This window comes from Anser cygnoides, chromosome 4, assembly GCF_040182565.1.
Source record: "Anser cygnoides isolate HZ-2024a breed goose chromosome 4, Taihu_goose_T2T_genome, whole genome shotgun sequence".
Classification (NCBI taxonomy): Eukaryota; Metazoa; Chordata; class Aves; order Anseriformes; family Anatidae; genus Anser; species Anser cygnoides.
In genome coordinates, this window is record NC_089876.1 from 35050714 (window position 1) to 35067874 (window position 17161).

General features: G+C 39.2%; 1 long non-coding RNA gene across 1 annotated transcript in view; it reads right to left on the bottom strand.

Moving 5' to 3' along the window:
• Nucleotides 1–8612: 8612 nt before the first annotated feature.
• The window catches only part of LOC125184567 (uncharacterized), a 151898-nt gene continuing 143349 nt past the window's right edge, over nucleotides 8613–17161 (bottom strand). Inside the window, exon 3 of the long non-coding RNA XR_007168786.2 lies at nucleotides 8613–8794. This is a non-coding gene — a long non-coding RNA (uncharacterized lncRNA). The remainder of the gene's footprint in view (nucleotides 8795–17161) is intronic.

A 17161-nucleotide genomic window follows, 5' to 3' on the forward strand; every position in this document is an offset into this window, starting at 1 on the left:
ATAGTAAAAGTATGTGACAAATCATGTAACAAAATTGAATGGAATATAAGAATTCACAAACATTCAAGTAAGTTACCTTCTGTTCTCATTGACATGGAAGAAATAACTGTTTCCCTATTTAAATGTGCTGTTTAGAAAACCATTTATTAATGCCAAAAGCAATAATATCCATGACCAGCCTCAAACTAGAACATGATTTGAGTGATCACTAACATATAACAAAGTGATTATGGGGGCAAAAAAAAACCACAGGAGTTCTTCCAACTTGCTGAAAAATTAGAAGTATTACCTTGTGCTTCATAGGCATGGCCACACCAGTAACACAGAAGAACAGGGGAGTGGAAAGAAAAGGGAATGTCTGACCTTTTCATGATCACAGTGCTTGACAAAGCTGGAAATAGGTCCTACTTCTCCAAGTCGTGGTCTCAAAAGGCTACATTCTCCCTTTAAAGAAACAAATCCATTAAAAAAGTCTTCAAGAAGAAGACCAGGGACATGTCCAGTAATGTTTGCTGTGAGTACCTGCAACAGTTTAAGTCCCCTACAAGTGAAGTTGCTTTCTGACTTAATTCCTAAACTACTACTTTTCAGAAAAATATTAGACACATTGATTCATTTAAGAAATTACTTCTGGGACTGATGGTCTTGATTGTAAGAATGATCACCTCACTACAAAGCATTTAAGCAGGTGATAACTTTGTCACCAATCTCAAAAGGCTGCTGGTCTCCCAGGGTTGAGTTACCTTGTTGTACAGATCTGATAGAGTTCTGAATGTGGAAAAAGCTGGTAGCATGCACTAAATACAGATTAGTAACGGTGGGGTAGTCCCTAGGGACTTGAGATCAAAAGTATAAATTATTATGATAAATAATTTTAAATGAATGAGCTTACATTCCTTATTACTGTTTCATCCTCAGCCACCACACACTCTGGCATATTCTGAACAAAAATCATAAACAACAATCTCAGCAATATTTGAAGATTTTTGAGACAGGACCTTTACCCCACTAGCTGTCTGTATTAGTTGTTTAGCTCTGGAGAGCCTATGTTTTATTTGGAAAAGCTAAGTATTATCTCAGCACCAACAATAATAAAGACTTGCAGGGAAAAAATGCTGTTCCTTACAGAATGTGTGACACAAGTAGTGGTGTCTAGAGCTCATGCAGATGGAGGGAGTGGAGTGTGGGACCCTGGAAAGAGCTGAGAGGGGAATTGAAAACCTAGAGATATATATGTATGTTTGTGTGTATACATACATAAGCTAACCAAAAGGCTGTTTATTTGAGGTGTTTCAGCATCCTTGATGCTAGGTACTGCTTTGTTTTAAATCACGTCCTCCAGGGGCTTTTCATTCAAATAAAGACATTAATTTTTTTAAGGGCATTGCATGTTCTCTATTAAATGGACAAACAGATGGAGGCTGTGCCACAAGCAAAGCCAGCCAACCCCTGCCTAAAATGTGCAGGTCACAGTTTTTATTGGCACTTGCTTTCTGATTTGCTTTTGGTAGCGTACTAGTGACCAAACAAAGAAACAAACAACAATAAATAATAAAAACAAAACAAAACAAAACCCTTGATATATTCAGGGAAAAAGAAACTACCAAGAACCATCTGTAGTGTTTTCTCCAATGATAACTGTGATAAATTAGCTGTAGTTATAACTGTATATATGTATATATACTGTTATAACTGTAGTTATGCTTTCCATTTTCCCAGAGATACCACAAATATCTGTTGAACCTGCTCATATCTTCTGCTTCATGCCACTCCAAACACCAATGGAGATAAAGCAGGCACATCTTCCTCTTTACATCTTCCTCTTTACAGCACCTTTCTACCAAAGAGATGGAAGAGAGCTTTCTTACTCCCCAGTCATCCCATGAAGTCCTACATGAAATAGACTCCTCTAGCCTACAGGTCTCATAGCAATAGTTCAGTCAAGAGCACAAATTCTGCTCTTGCCCCTGTGTTTCTTATGCTAATGATGACAATCTCTTTGGGGAATGACAGCAGGAGGCTGAATGGCTTGAGGTATAACTGATGGGCTGCTGAAGGTCTGGCTATGTTTTTTATAGATTTATCAGGGAAATGACTGTGCAGTGTCTGTTAATCTCTGGCTAATTCAGCTCATGGCTGAATCCCACAGCTAACTGTGAGGAACGCAACCCTCCATTTAGCAAATTTGGTCAAACACAGGCTAGTGGCAACTGAATACAGCTAATGGCTATATTGAATGGTAGTTTGTGGAAATTGTGTTAGAGGCCTCCGTCCAAATTTTACTGACATCAATATCTCAAAAGAAATCCCTTCAAAACAACTGCTTACTGAAGACTCAGGGACAACCCAGGGGTTTAAAAACAAGGAGGATGAACGTCACTTCCCTAGAAGTACTCTCTGTAACCCATCAGTGAAGTGTAAAGGGGCACATTTGTGTTAGCACCACCCAGGCTGTCAATAAAGAACTTCTGTCCTCCAACTATCAAATCAGATTCATATGAATTTCCCAGTCTTCCAAAACCACTTTCCCACCAGGCAGAAGAGATCACAAAATTAAACATAATTCCCTCCTTCTCACATCTCTGCAGTTTGTAAGTGCTGTGCCTGTCACAATGCTCCCAGGAGGCTTCCTCAACCATAATGTCTCATCTCTGTAAACAGCTGCTTCGTTTTTGCACAAGAGTTCTTGGAGACTTGCTTCGCTTATCAGAACTGAACTACTGAAAAGCTGGTAAATAACCAAGTAAGTTCTGCTGGGAAGATGAAATCCCACTGCAGATGGACAGATTTGCTTAACCTATAAAATAATTTTGGACTAGCTATTGTTTTGGCAAAATTCTAAAATATAACAAAGTCTGATTGTTCTTGGCTCCTCCTAATTTGCTTACTTTGTGGATATAGCTGACCATCAATATGCACGTTAGTCCCATTACTGTTAACATGAGCTATATGCATACACATAGCTGAGAGAAGCTTGACCATTTACTTTCAGTGTTCCGAAGTCAGCTGCACTCTGGACCTTTTACTTTCTCTATGCTTCACTAACTGAGACCAAAGCTTATGCAAGACTTCCTTGGGGAACACAAGGTCTGAGGTTTTCACCATCCAGCAGGCTAAAATTCAAATATGAACCACAGCTGTTTGGATAGGAGTCCTGGACCTCTTTGTTTTGAACTGTAGTGACCTGCTCAGCCTTACCAACACGTGAAACTCTGAAATCCCTGCACGGCTAATGACTGGGATGTGAACATTGCCTGCCAAGCAGACCTGGGTGAAGTGACCAATTCATAGAGCACTGGGATTTGCAGGTGGAAGGGCTGTTCTCTCTCACTTTCTCCCACTGTCCCTGACCCCATTTCTATATACATCATCCATATATGTATATTCCACGTGCAGATTTGAATACATGTTCACCATCCAAACAGCTGACTCAGTGTTCTTGTTGAAGATGGCGAAGTGCCTCCCTTCTGCCAAGTACAGGTATTTTTAGGACTCCTCAGTAAGAGGTAAAATAAGAGAAACAGAGCATGGGATAAACTAGTCACTCAGTTTAAATGGTGATAGACCTCCAGTGCCCTAAAAGCTTTAAATACATTGTCTTCACTCAGCTATGCTCTGTCTAAGTAGAGGAATGCCACTGAGATAAATAAGCCTGGACTTTGACCACTGTGAATTATCACACCAAAATATTTGTGAAGTGGTGGAAAAAAACATTTTTTGGATCACAATGCAAGAGGAGATATACAAGAGCTTGTGGTGATGCAATCTTGCACTGCTCCACACATGATAGGGTTACTGTTGGGAGCTCAGATGCATCTGTTATCTGTTTCTGTTATGGTAATCAAGGAAAATAATCAGGATTGAAGAAGAATAAGTCTCTTCAGTAAAATGGTGCGAGTCAGAAATTCTGTGACAGAAGCTACAAAAGCTACAAAAAATGAACTAAGTCATGACTCTATTTCCATGCTGGGACATGCACTTTGAAATAATATTATGTACAGAAGTGTCTTTCCTTTGGTTTAACTGCAATTGCATAAATATTTAGAATAACACTAATGAGTACTTTTGCAGAAGTGAAACATGATAGGCAGGATGATAGCTAACTATTTAAAGGGACTGGCAGCCCACCTTCCAGTGGCCACTGTGATTATCAAGTGATAATCTCAGTAGAGGGTGCTTGGCTGATTGCGTTTTTCTTGAATGATGGATCTTCTTATATCCCCTTACATTTAGAATCCAATTCCATTATTTCATTTACAAAAGTAATAATAAGTATTTTTTCCATATTTATAACTTATTGTAGCAAGCAAGACAAAACAGATTTTGGATCTTGGTCTGTTTTGAGTGTCTGACCTTTCACATTCATTTTACTATTGCAAAGCACATTAAATATTGTGGAAGGCAGAAAAAGAGAAAAAAAAAAAAAAAAACACAATTTCTTATTTATTGATATACTAAATGTTTTTGTGCATCCAAGCACATCCAGCATTCATGCTTACAATAAAATATAGCAAGCAAAGACTAAGTAAATTCTGTTTGTTTTAATACGGAAATAATTTTGACTGCATCTTTGGCTTTGTATGACATGGAAACTGATGATTGTTTAGGCTTTGCTACTTTTTTTTTTTTTATGGTCTGCATTAAAATCCCACATGAGAAACAAATTTTTCTCTAGGAACAAAATGTTACTTTTTTGGGGGACTGAGTTCTAATTAGTCGTGTAGTACTTCTGCTTCTTTTCAGTTGGGAAAACACAATGCATATAAAATCCAGATGGATAGTAAATGAGGCTGGAAGCATCCCTGGCCAATTAGCCGCATCACTTGATTAAAAGAAGCTTATAAGAATTTAAGTAAAAAAAAAAAAAAAAAAAAAAAAAAAAAGCAGTAAGAGCAGCAAACTAGCTGGAATATATGATTTCATCATAGCTCTGATAGTGCTTTTCTTTTGCTAGTTGGCCTCTCACAACTTATTGCAAGTTAACCTGCAATTTTATTTAAATTAAACATGCATAGGATTTGTGATTAATGCCCTAAATACCAATGATGGAAGATATAAACAGGATGGGGAGAAAATTCACCATCAGACTACAACGGGCCACAAGGACCACAGCTTTAGGACAATTGGCTTCTTGAAGGAACTCATCTGAGAGCAATGCAACAGAAATCTACTGGCATGAGCCGTAATATCACAGACCAATTCATTTACAATAGATTTTGTTTGCGTCTTTCAGGAAGCAAGTAAGCACATCATTGTTATAGGAATTACAGTGTCACTGTGCACAAAAGCTCCTGAGTATCCCAGGAGGCTCAGCAGATTTGAGGGTGACATTTTCCAAGCGGTCTAAGGCAGCCTATAAAGATGTCCAAAGAAGTCACAGCCAGGACTTGCAGAGGGATGGAGCCACATCTGGAATCCCTGGACAATTGCAGGGATGTTTATTATTCTTTGTTTATTATTCTGAGTGTGTGCTCTCCCTCTTCCTCTCTTTGTCTCTCTTTGTTATTTGTGTAATAAAATTCCTCTAGGCATATAAAGTAAGTCATCTGGAATTGTGCAATTCCCTCTGCCAGGAAGCTGGAAAAGCTTCTCTCCTGTGCAGAGACAAAAATACGGGCTCATCTCAACCACTGAGACATTACAGAAATATACAGCATTTGTCTTTGGGTTGTATATTTATGTAGCAAAGAACTGTGGCAAATAAGTGTGACTCTTGCTGTTAAAAAATTGGCTTTTATCCTGTCCAAGGTGTTATGTTTATTTAAAACTTGAAAAATGATTTGTACATTTTAAAATAAAGCATGCAAAATACATTAAAAAGGCTCAGTGTCAAAGTCATTTTTTCTGCCAGCGGGTAAAGAGAAGGAAAAGGAAATGTGTAACAAGAGAGGAGTGTCTTTATAGCCACATGGCTAGTGAAATTTTCTATTTATTCTTTGGGGAAAAAGCAAAGTAGCTGAATAGCTGCTGGTTGGGTAGGTGCCGGCACTATTTTTATTGGCAGGCAACTCTGAGTGGCTGAAAGGTGGTCATTAACACCCTGACACAAAGTGCTGACAGGGCGATTATAAGATTAACACCCTATGTTATATTAACAGTGTCAAAACCTCCCTGTACCTGTCAGGAAGAAATAATGGCATGAAGGAAAACATTATAGACATTCTGAGATTTTAACATTGAAATACCACACAGCTATTAACTTTTTGAAGTTGGCCTAAATATCTAGATAACCTACTGAAGTCCCTGTAAAATAAAATAATGTAATTTAAATGATAGGTTCACAGAATGAAAAAGATGAACACAAATGTTAAGCCACCTGGCTTGCTTACTGTCTTGTTGACCCTTTTTAGACCTGATCTCCCTGGGAGAGGGTCTTTCACTGCCTTTCACTAGTCTTCTGGTTTGAGAGCTCAGAAACCCTGGGTTTGACCTTAGGATTTGACAAATTTGACAGAGCTCTTGTGGAGAATCTCATTGCTGATGTACAAGGCAAAATTCAACCAGGATCTTCCTACAGGTTCACTAGTTCAAAACCCACACCTGGTTTTATCAGTGAAAGAGTTGGGACTCCGAGGACTAATTTTCCTTTCGAAAGTGTTTCTACTCCATGTCCACTGGAACAGGAAGGTCAGATCCTCTAGCATAGCTTCAGCTAGACTGGTTTATACTGCACTAAATTCTGCCAGTTTGGTTAAACAAAATAAGCTGGGGAAAATGTTCTTCCTGTAGCTCTAGACTTACACTTTTACTGGTAAAAAAAATAGTCCAAGTGTTGCCAGATTAAGCATTCTTTCTGTATATTTTTATTATTATATTTTATGTTGTATATTGTGATGCTATAGCCTATATTCTATATATTTTTATCTGTAAGATCAATAGACACAATGCACAACATATATTCTTTAAATATACTTCAGTTTCTAAACAAGATCAAGTCATGGTCTAAGCACCCCAAATGCCAGGAAGTTCTCCTGAGTTGTGTAAGAAAAGTTTGGTAGTTTCGAGTAGGATTTTGGGTGCTTACAGGGTGTTGCAATACCATCATACCTTCAGGTTTATTGAAATCCCTTAATAAAAAAGTGTATGTAATTAACTTAGCACATGTTACAAATGACTAAAGCTACATCTGAAAAGTTCAAATGTCTCGGAAACAGATCCAACAGAAACATTTAATAACTAAACAAGATAAAGGATGGATTTATGACTGCTGTTTAGTTTGGGGGCTATTGGAAGACAATGCAAAAAAAATCACAAACTCTTTCAGAGCTTCTATGAAATGAACACCGTGCCTGCAGAAAATTGAGTGGCAACTGATGAGAATTGCCAAAGGTAGGGAGTTTCCAATAAATAGGATTCTAGTTTTAGGGTATTGGAACAACCCGTTAAAGTGTTTGTATATGTAATTTTATTACAGCATCTGCTTTGGCTGAAACCAAGGTCTCCAGGGCAATTTTGAACTTTCAAGTCATCTCTAGAATGGAGTTTTTTCATCTAAATATCTTTTCTACTTAAAAAAAAAAAGAAAAAAAGAAAAATATGACTTAATTCAGAGAAAATGCTGTTTAATCATGCTTTATTAATGATATGCATGCAGTTTTCCATGCTGAGAAGAGTCTCAGAATAGTTTCTGAGATGTTAGAAATGCCTTTAGAGATTTTTGGCATTTCATATATTCGAGTGTTTTTCAAAACAGGAAAAGTCAAGGAATGCTATCAAGATAGCTGAGTATTCCATGTTCTAATTTATAATAAGACCAGGTGGCAACTGAAAAGACATTCAGGTGGTAGGAACTTGCATTCATTGCAGTTTTTGGGGAATTCATGTAATATAGAAGTGCTTTGTTTACCAAATTAATGGCACTACATTGCTTTCCATTGACTTTAGCTGTCAATTGCATGACTGCAGTGTTTCAGATGTTCAGTGAAGGCACACTTCACTGTGTTATTTTACCTTTCTTAACAGCCCTGAGTGAGTTTATGGGAATAAGCAAAGCTCAGAGACGTGGGTTGTTATCCTGTTTTAGAGGAAAGGGAAGATTGTGCAGCGCTCCTGTCCAAAGGGCCTCTCTGTCTGCTGGGTGAGACGGAGACGGGCTCCTCAAGTGTTGCTTCTGCTAGGAACAATTAGGAGGGGATTATGGCTTGGTAGAGCTAAAACCAGCAGTCAGTACACTCCACAGCATTGCTGGCTCTGTGCTGAATGGGAGCAGAGCAACAGGCTCTATCTGCTAATCCTTATCCCTTTCTTTCTGCACATCTTCTGCGTGACGAGAAGAGAGCATGGGTCACGTTCTGCCCTCTCCTCGTTCCTTCTTTCACAGTTGCAGATCAAGACACCCTTCAGCAAAGCCTGCATGACAGTCAACAAAAACAGGCACAGCACAATCAAAGCTACCAAATAGTTAATAAAGTATGAAATCTGGTGTAGACAGAAAAGTGGGAGGAGAGCTACATAAGGGCTTACTTACAAAGGAGTGAAGACATAAGAGATGACCTCCTGTGACCACTAAGGGGATAACTTCATCAGGCTATACTTGTGCCAGAACATAAACAGATTTTTGCACATCAATCATGCTGAAGGGGCAGAAACTTTACTGTAGTCATTTGCAAGGGTTTTCAAATGAACAAGGTGTATTTTCTTTTATTTTATTTGGAGTACTGTGCTTGCCATTGATAGGCAGTTTGGAATCCTCAAACTTAGGTTCCCTGTCTTCGCTCTGATGTCTTTACACACAGGGAGGCAAATTAATGTGTGCTCTTCAGCTAATATTCATGCTTCAGCAACCATTTGCATCCTAGGCCAAAAACAAAAAAAGAAAAAAGAAAAAAAAAGAGTCATTTTAAAATGTTAAGTGTAAATCTGTATTGTTTTAGCATTATTTGGCAAGCAGTAAATCATTTTAGTGCTCTTTAAGAAAATAGCTATATACTGTATCTTTGTCTCAGACAAACTGCTGAGTGACATAAAACCCATCTACGCTGAAAATGAAATATCCTACTTCTCCAAAAGAACCATGTCTCTATTGTTGGGCGCACAGAAATCATGTCTTCTGCCACCCTGACATTATTCTTGATGTAGGGTGTACTTTATCAGCTAGTAACACTTTGCCCAGTGAAAGTGCTGAATTCATTCTGATTTACTTAATTTTATAAAGCTGGTAAAAATGAGAAACTTTGCCCTAGATATACTGGCGTGTGTTGTGCAAGGTCGCCTCTGTGCATTAAGACTGCAGAGGGAAGAATTGGACCTGATCCCACAGTTAAGCTGTGTTTGAATACTGAATAGGTAGTTGACTACCTATGTGCCCTCTCATCCACAATGTTTTGCCTTCCTTAACACATGGGTAGGATAAACTAGATTTTAAGTGTGATATTCAGAACAACATTCAATTTTTTCATCTCTTTCAAAAACACTCTGTACGCTAATAATTAGGAGACTCATTTTTTATAATTGCTTTAGGTGGATCAATTTTATTTTTTCCTCTTTAACTTCCAGGCTATATTAAGCACACAAGCAGAATGCTCCGGGAATCCTATTTACACTAAAAACACCCTTACACATATCAGTGACATCATGGTGAATCACAATAGCAATGGGAAGTAGCAGAATTCCTGCTTAGATTACTGCAATTTTGAGATGAGTCAAAACTGGACAAACTACTGAACAGTGACTACTGTTGGCAGCTGTTTTTTTTGCCAAAAGCGTACAACTTTCAGAACCAGAGTGGGAAGTTTACATCATCAAAAAAAATCCCACAAATAGTGACGGATGAAATTCAACCCCGTCCACGGTACTGCTTGGTGGCACAGCAATATTTGGCACACACCACATCACGTCAACACGAAATAGCTACACGGGTACATGCCCGTGGACCTCACCATGCTCTCCGTGTATGTTGAAGTCGAGGTTGTATAGCAGACAAAATACATCCGCATTTGTGGACAGGAACAAGGTGAAGAGCCTGTGGTAGCTGTGTTGGCTCCATTGTTATTGTTGCCATTTGTTTGTTATTGTTTGTCAAGATTTATGTCTGTTTAGAACAAAACAAGCACTGAAAGTCTTGAAGGGTTGCTTAATGGAGGGAACAAGTTTCAACTTTATTCCCTGCTTTCATGCAATCAGAGGTTATGTTTATTTAGAAAGCTAACATTTATACAGATTATGTACTCTCAGTGCTTCCATGCCAAAAAATACATAACTAAAATGGGTCTTTCCATCACTCTTTCAGTTTTTGACCTATGATTGTTTTTACAGGAACTGGATCTTTTAAGCAATAACCTCTGGTGGAGTAAGGGGAAAGCACAGCACCTTGTGCAATAATTTGCAAACAGTGGTTTGAGCAAAAGGATATGCAAAATGCATTTAAATCACTCAACTCTCCAGACTACCCCAAACTCTGTTTGATTAGAATAATTTCCAGTGAGAATGGGAAGGGTCAAGCAAAGCTGGATCACTGTGGAGAGGGCCACCAGTTAAGAAAGTCAATTCTTTTATGCAATGTGAGATTTTATTTGATAAAGCCTCCCAACAAACTTGTCAAGGCATTAAATGCAGCAGAATTAGAATTATTAGAGATAGAAAATTGAGCCTCAAAACTCAGTAAGTATTCAAGCTGTAAATTTGCTTTTGTTGTATGTGCTGCTCATTATCCTGCTCTTGAAAATATTTGAAATGTTGCTGTTCTGTAAGCAAGTGAGCTAAGTGAGCATTTCTAAGAAAGAAATGTTTGTGTCATGTTTGTATGTGAGTGCGTACCTAAAACGCATTTTTAAAATCTACTCACAGTAAAAATGGAAGATTACTATGGTCAAAAGGCTCTACCTTGCCACTGTTTCTTTTAGTGTCTTGTCTTCAGGTTTAGATATCCAGCCTGATAGATGCCTTGCTTATGAACCACTGTGTAGAGATCATACTAAGCCATGTGCTCAGAGGGCTAGAAAACGCATACAGTTCTCAGCTGAGGCTCTTCCCTAGGAGACAATGGCTTTCCTATGGAACCATTCAACAAACCAAGAATGTGTGAAAAAAGAAATGTCCTTCTACTTTCCAATATTTTTCCAGCTGAAAAATAGTGACAAAGCTTAAGGATGTGATTTTTTTTTTTCCCTCCCCATTCTCACACTTTCTAAATGTTTTCCAACTGGCAAAACAGTCGGTGTTACTTTGTGTTCTTTCCTGCCTTTACAAAAGAAAGTCTGAAGAACAGGAAAGCCCTGTTTGGAAATAGTGCTAGTATTCCTGTGTTTTGAACTATTTTTGGAGAAAAGAGTAGGATCAGATTATTTTTTTTTTCTTAATGACAAAATGAAAAATTCAGAAGCATTTGTCTCCGAAACATCTTCCTGAGCTTGTCAGAGGTGTATTTTTAACTGGCAGTTATTTTTCACTCGCCTTTATGGGACCATCTTTATTTCAGCCAAGTCTATCATACAGAGTCACTGCCTCTCAACAAATTTTTCAGTATTTTGCTTTAAATAGAGGTCTAGAGGCTGATTTGCATCAGCAAAGTGTTCATTAGGAAGGATTAAGCATGGTTAAGTGCCAAGGCTCCATGAAAGATAGCAAGGCTAAACACCATGCACCTTGTTTCCATTGACAATGACAACCCAAGCGTCATAATCAGAGGCTTTTTGCCTCCAATACATAGGGAAACCTAAAACTTTCATAATATAGTGCAAATTACCACTTTAGCAGCAGAGTAAATAATCACCGTTGACTTACTGCCTGCACCACATTCACCCCAGGCTAGTGTGTTGGTGGCATGAAATATGCTGTGCCGGGGGTGACGGGGGGTGTAGAGTGGTCTCACCCCTGGGGCTCCACCGATCAGCAAGACTTTAGGCCTTTTGTCTCACCCCTTTATGATGGGGTCTGTATTTTGTGGCACAGCTTGCACTCAGCACACCTTTGCAGGGGGGTTGGGAGCATGGATGGAGGCAGACATGCCTCTCCCCAGCCTGGGGAAGTCTTGCAGGTTGGGGAAGCTCCTCCAGGCCCAAGTGAGTGAGAGGAGACCTTGGCCTGAAAAAAAGAGGGCAAGGATTTCATTCTTCTCATCTCCCTTGCTTGCATTGCCACGTGGGAGGAAGTACTGGACTCATTTTGTGAGTAGGTCCTGCCCATTTCAGAGCCAGAGGTAAGTGATGCTTCTGAGAGCTGGATCTGGAGCCCACTCAACGTGCTCTGGCTCTTTACTCAAAGTGCACAACTGCCTCCAAGTGAGGAAAATACCCCCAAGTATATCTGACTACTGAGCTGCCGCATTGCTTTGTGTTGGGCTACCCTTCTCTGTTCTTTCATGTAAGTGCTGCAATTAACTGGCATGCTGCTGTTAATGAAGATCTTTGTTCCAACAAAGGTGAGGAGGGTTCTGACTTTCAATAAATTTCTGATCACCTACAATCCTACAAAGTTTACCAAAGTGGCTGTAGGATTTAGCAGCCTTTCATCCTGTAATTACATGTTTTGTCTCAAGACTTATATTAAAGCTGGGGATGGAAGGTTCTCAGAAGACTTAGTAAATAACTGGAATGTGTAAGACTCTCTTTATTCAGAAAGTCTGCCTGGAAAGCTCATAAGATTAGGCTTTCCTGCAAGATTTTCTCTACTTCCTACTTGAAGACTGGCTGGAAATCTGAGAAGAGCCTTTCTGTTTCAGCTAAAGTGAGTAGGTGCCAAGGTTTTAGGAGGCTGAGAGAGGTGAGGGGAGGAAAAGGGAGTTACAAATTTCTTCAGAAATTCGGGTTCATCTTGACTTTTGGGAAGAAGTTACAATTCCTTTTTGTTTTGTCTGAACAAATTTATTCACATTTATTTTGTCTAAACCATCTGGCTGAAGTACAGCTTGGGCATGACTTCCCTGAGATGTCACATTGAATTAATAGGTTTGTTCACAAGTCATAAAATGAAGCCTGTTTGTAAATCTTTGCAAGAGCTCGTCTACTCCATGCACCACTTGCCAGGCACACAGGAACCTCTTCTGCACTGCACAGAAGACCAACTCAGCCCAAATTATTCAAGATGTGCTTGTGCTGGGCTTGAACCAATTCCAAATCTGAACTGTGCCTCCAGGATGACCTTTGGTACAGGATCATCAGTCAATATAGAATTATTCTGATGTGAAGTGCTACATTTTCCAAAGGAACTAGCTTCATTTCTCCCTGCTTGTGTTAATACAAGTGCAGTTCAGTTTTTAAAGTATTGAAACAGCCAATAACCATATAAGAGCTTTGGAAATATGATCTGAAACCAGTTAGTCCTTGAATGGGACATCATAAGAAAATCTTTCACGGAAATAATGGTGTGGAAAGCAAAGCACCTGGCAAATATTTTACCATGTTTTCACCGCCAAAGAGGAGTGTGCTCATGTATAGAAAGGTGTGCACTGTGTGTGTACATGTGATATAGAGTAAGATTTCACTACAAGAGAAGCTGTGCATCTGCATGTGCAATTTGAGTGGCCAAATAAGAAGTCATATAAGAACATAATGTCCCAGTCACAGAGCAATCACCTTGAATCAGGGATGATGGTCAAAGGCATTTCAATTGCAAAATTTATGAAGCTAGGAAAGAAAATGGGAGTTAAATTGCAGGCAATATACAGAACAACCAATTTTTCCCAACCAAGCTTTGGAGTTAACTTTTCAATAGCAGGAAATGTAGGTTAAGGACATGCAATGTAAATGAGCTCAGAACAGCCGCCTTTTTTTTTTTCTTTTTTTTTTTTTTTCCTCAGAGACTTCACACAGTATAAGCGTGAACACTCAGGACATCTCCTGGACGCTCCAACCCATATCATTTCTAGACTTTGAGACCAGAAAATCAGAGAGAACAACCTCACTCAAAGCTAGAGAACAATTCAAATGCCATCCTTACAGATGAGAGATCCTCCCCACACCGAACCCCAAAAAAGCACCATCAGTAGGACAACAAAAACATTTTTTTGAAGAAGAAAGGTATATGCCCTCCAGTTTTATTTTTGCTTCAATGATAGTCAATGACAGTGTAATTAACATATGAAATCACTTCTACCAGCTAGTTGCTACGACCCTTCTCCAAAACAGTGATGGGTTCTGCATTTTTCAGGTGCCCATCTTGAAATAAGGCGTAGACTTTTTTTTTTTTTTTTGATCCTCCTAGTCTTCCCTCTCTCAAAAACCAGTCCCAGGTAAGGTGTCTGAGCCTGATGGCCACAGCTCTTTCAGTAGAGAAGCTCTGTCCTATACTGTGCTACCAAGAATAAACACTGTGTTGAGCATAAGAGCCAAAAGAGAGGAAAAAAAATCCCTCCCTTTCAATTTTTTCTTTCCTTGCAAGGCCAAACATGCTGTCTTTGGACAGATTTCAATCCTGCTTTAATTCATTAAAAAAGTGAAACAAAATCACCATTTACATCCTTGACAGCTGGCAGGTTTTATGTGTTCTTACTGTTCTTGCCAAGTCAAAAAAAAAAAAAAAAGTTTTCATTCAGCTCTGTCATGGATTTTTGGAGTGCTGGAAGTGTGAGAGATGTCAAAATGTACTCATAACAATGACATACAGTACCTGAAGGCAGGAACGTATTATGCTAATGTACTGGTGTAAAGGAAGTTACAATTCTCCTTTTTTTCTGAAAAAAAAAAAAAAAAAAGACCCACGACAACATCAGAAAACATACCAGTCCTGAAAGAGGGAGCATTTTGCTTTCTACAAAGTCATCTGACATGTTCCAAGATCTTTCTGTTCATCAGATTGCATTCCAACATATACTAGCGAAGAAGGAAAGAAAAAAAAAAAAAGGAAGGAAAAAAAAGCCAAAAATCTCATGTTTTACTAGCATTTCTGGATTCCTATTGCATCCATAAGGGGAGAATGGTCTTGCAGTTCAGGTGCTGGGAAGGGCTGCCAAAGTGCCAAAGGCGGATCCTGCTGTGGCCACAGACCCAGCCGGTGACATGGAGAAATGTGCTCTTGGCCGCTGTGCATCAGTTGTCTGGGTAGGAAGAGTTCACTTCCCTGTGTGACTATATTTGCACCATGCAACACAAGAGGACACTGGATGCAAACATTATAGTGGCAAGCAATGCGCTGAAGCTATTTCAGCAGAAATAAGGAGCAGAAATGGTCTCCAACTTTTATTTTCTGTGGCCATTCCCTGGTCCTGGTAAGACAATATGAGGAAGAAGAGCCCTTCTGAGTAAAAAACACTCATGTAGAAGGCCTGAGGCAAGATGCAAGCCCCCAGTGTTTCATGCCACGATACACACAGACCACAGCCTGTATTGCATTGCACAGAACACATACCTTGTGTGCATGCAATCCAATTGTATGCACCTGAGCTGTATACAGTCAATTTTTTTATTTGTGAGAAAGGGGTTGTACAGAAAAGCTTGGCAGCTGTTTGAACTCTGTGGCATTAGGAAGAGTTATCTAGATTGTAGTTCAACGAAACCTTAGCTGCCCCTTGAATTATGATGGGGGCAAAGATAAACCAGAAATTGGACCTGCTGCTATTGAGTTTCCTTGTCTCACTGCCCATCCCAAGGAAATGTAAGTTAAATCTGCTTCAGTGCAAGCATACGAGATTAAACCTCCCATTGCAGCACTGTGCAGCTGTTTACATTAGAGAGAATTGCTACTGAAAAAAAGAAGAGAGTCCTGTGATATAATTACAATCCACGAGCACCCCATCACTATCATTTCCAGAGGCATTTGGGAGGCAGTTGTTGCAGATTTCAGAACTGAAGCTCACTCAGGAAGGACAGATGCCAGATCATTATTCTTGGCTTTAAGATAGAAAATAGCTTATGGGCATAGGTGTTATTTACTGCCTGCAGTACATTTCAAAGAACAGCTATCTTGTCAATCATATACTCTTTGTATTATTTGACTAGGTCATTTTAATTTTGCTGTGGTTAGTTACTTTAAAATCAGTGTTATTCTATGATCAGCTACCCCTTATCTATGGTGGTGAGAATAGCTTGGGGTTGCAAGTTAAAGACCACAAATATGACTAGTCTTGGCTCTGAAACTTTGAGGCCCATAGGCACAGTCTTCTCTTACAAAATGCAATCATTATGGCATGCATATAGCCCTAAGCTATTTCACTTATTAAGCCAACAACTGCTTAAAATGGCAAGCTGCTCTTGGAAAAATCAACTTGCTGCTTTTTGCCTGTACAAGATCCCTTCTGATACACATAAATTTTTAGAAAATCTAAGCCTAGGGCAATTGTCTACCTCTGAGATACAGTTACAACAGAATAATAAGTAGACTCTCTGATACACTTCTGTGCTCACCTTTACCCACAGTATGTGGGTGCAACAAGCAGAAATGATTTGTTCTCCGCAAGGCTAATTTTAAAAAAACACCAGTGGAAATGTGGCTTTGTGTGCATATTTGGTGTGAGGGCAATCAAGAAAAATATTAGCCTGAAGGAGCAGAAATAGTGCAGTATCTTTCTCCAGAGCTGGTTCTGAGAAGTGTGGAAATGCAATTGTTTAAGATTGAGACACAACCAAGCTCATCACGTTTAGGTCATTCCTCTGTAGGAATGAACGTGGTACCCCAAATTTCAGTCTACAGCAAGACTGTAAAGTCCTCATACAAGTGCTTTGATCATGTTACAAAACTGGTGAGGTAAAAAGAATCAGAAAATAGAAAGGACAAAGCTGGAAAAGCAGGGAAATGCTGAAATTTATTTCTCCTTTTCCTTTCATTGCACTTGTGAAAGTTGTATGTAGCAATAGGAGAAGATCCTGGCTACCAACAAAAAAACTCCACACTAAAGGGCAATCTGAAGCATTGCTATGAATCACTAACATAGTTCTTGATAAAATTAGACCTGTGACAAGCCAAGGCTCATCAACTGCATGATGAACACATTGTTGTGCCTGAGCGGACACTGTCTGCTCTCTGGATGAGGAGTTTGGATAGGTGCTAACTTCCTCCAACCAATAAAATTTCGAAAGTATATTTTCAAAGGAGGAAAATCAGAAGTGGAAAAAGATGGTGGCATTGTGTCATGGTGTTGTCCCACGATGTGGTCTTTCGGACTCTGAGACTCTGATCTAACAGAGAGGTAGGCAACCTCCCCACTTCTTATTGTAAAAAGAGAGAGAGGAAAAAAAAAAATTCTTTAGCTAAAGCATTTCTTCAGATTTCTTTTATTTTCTTCTAGATT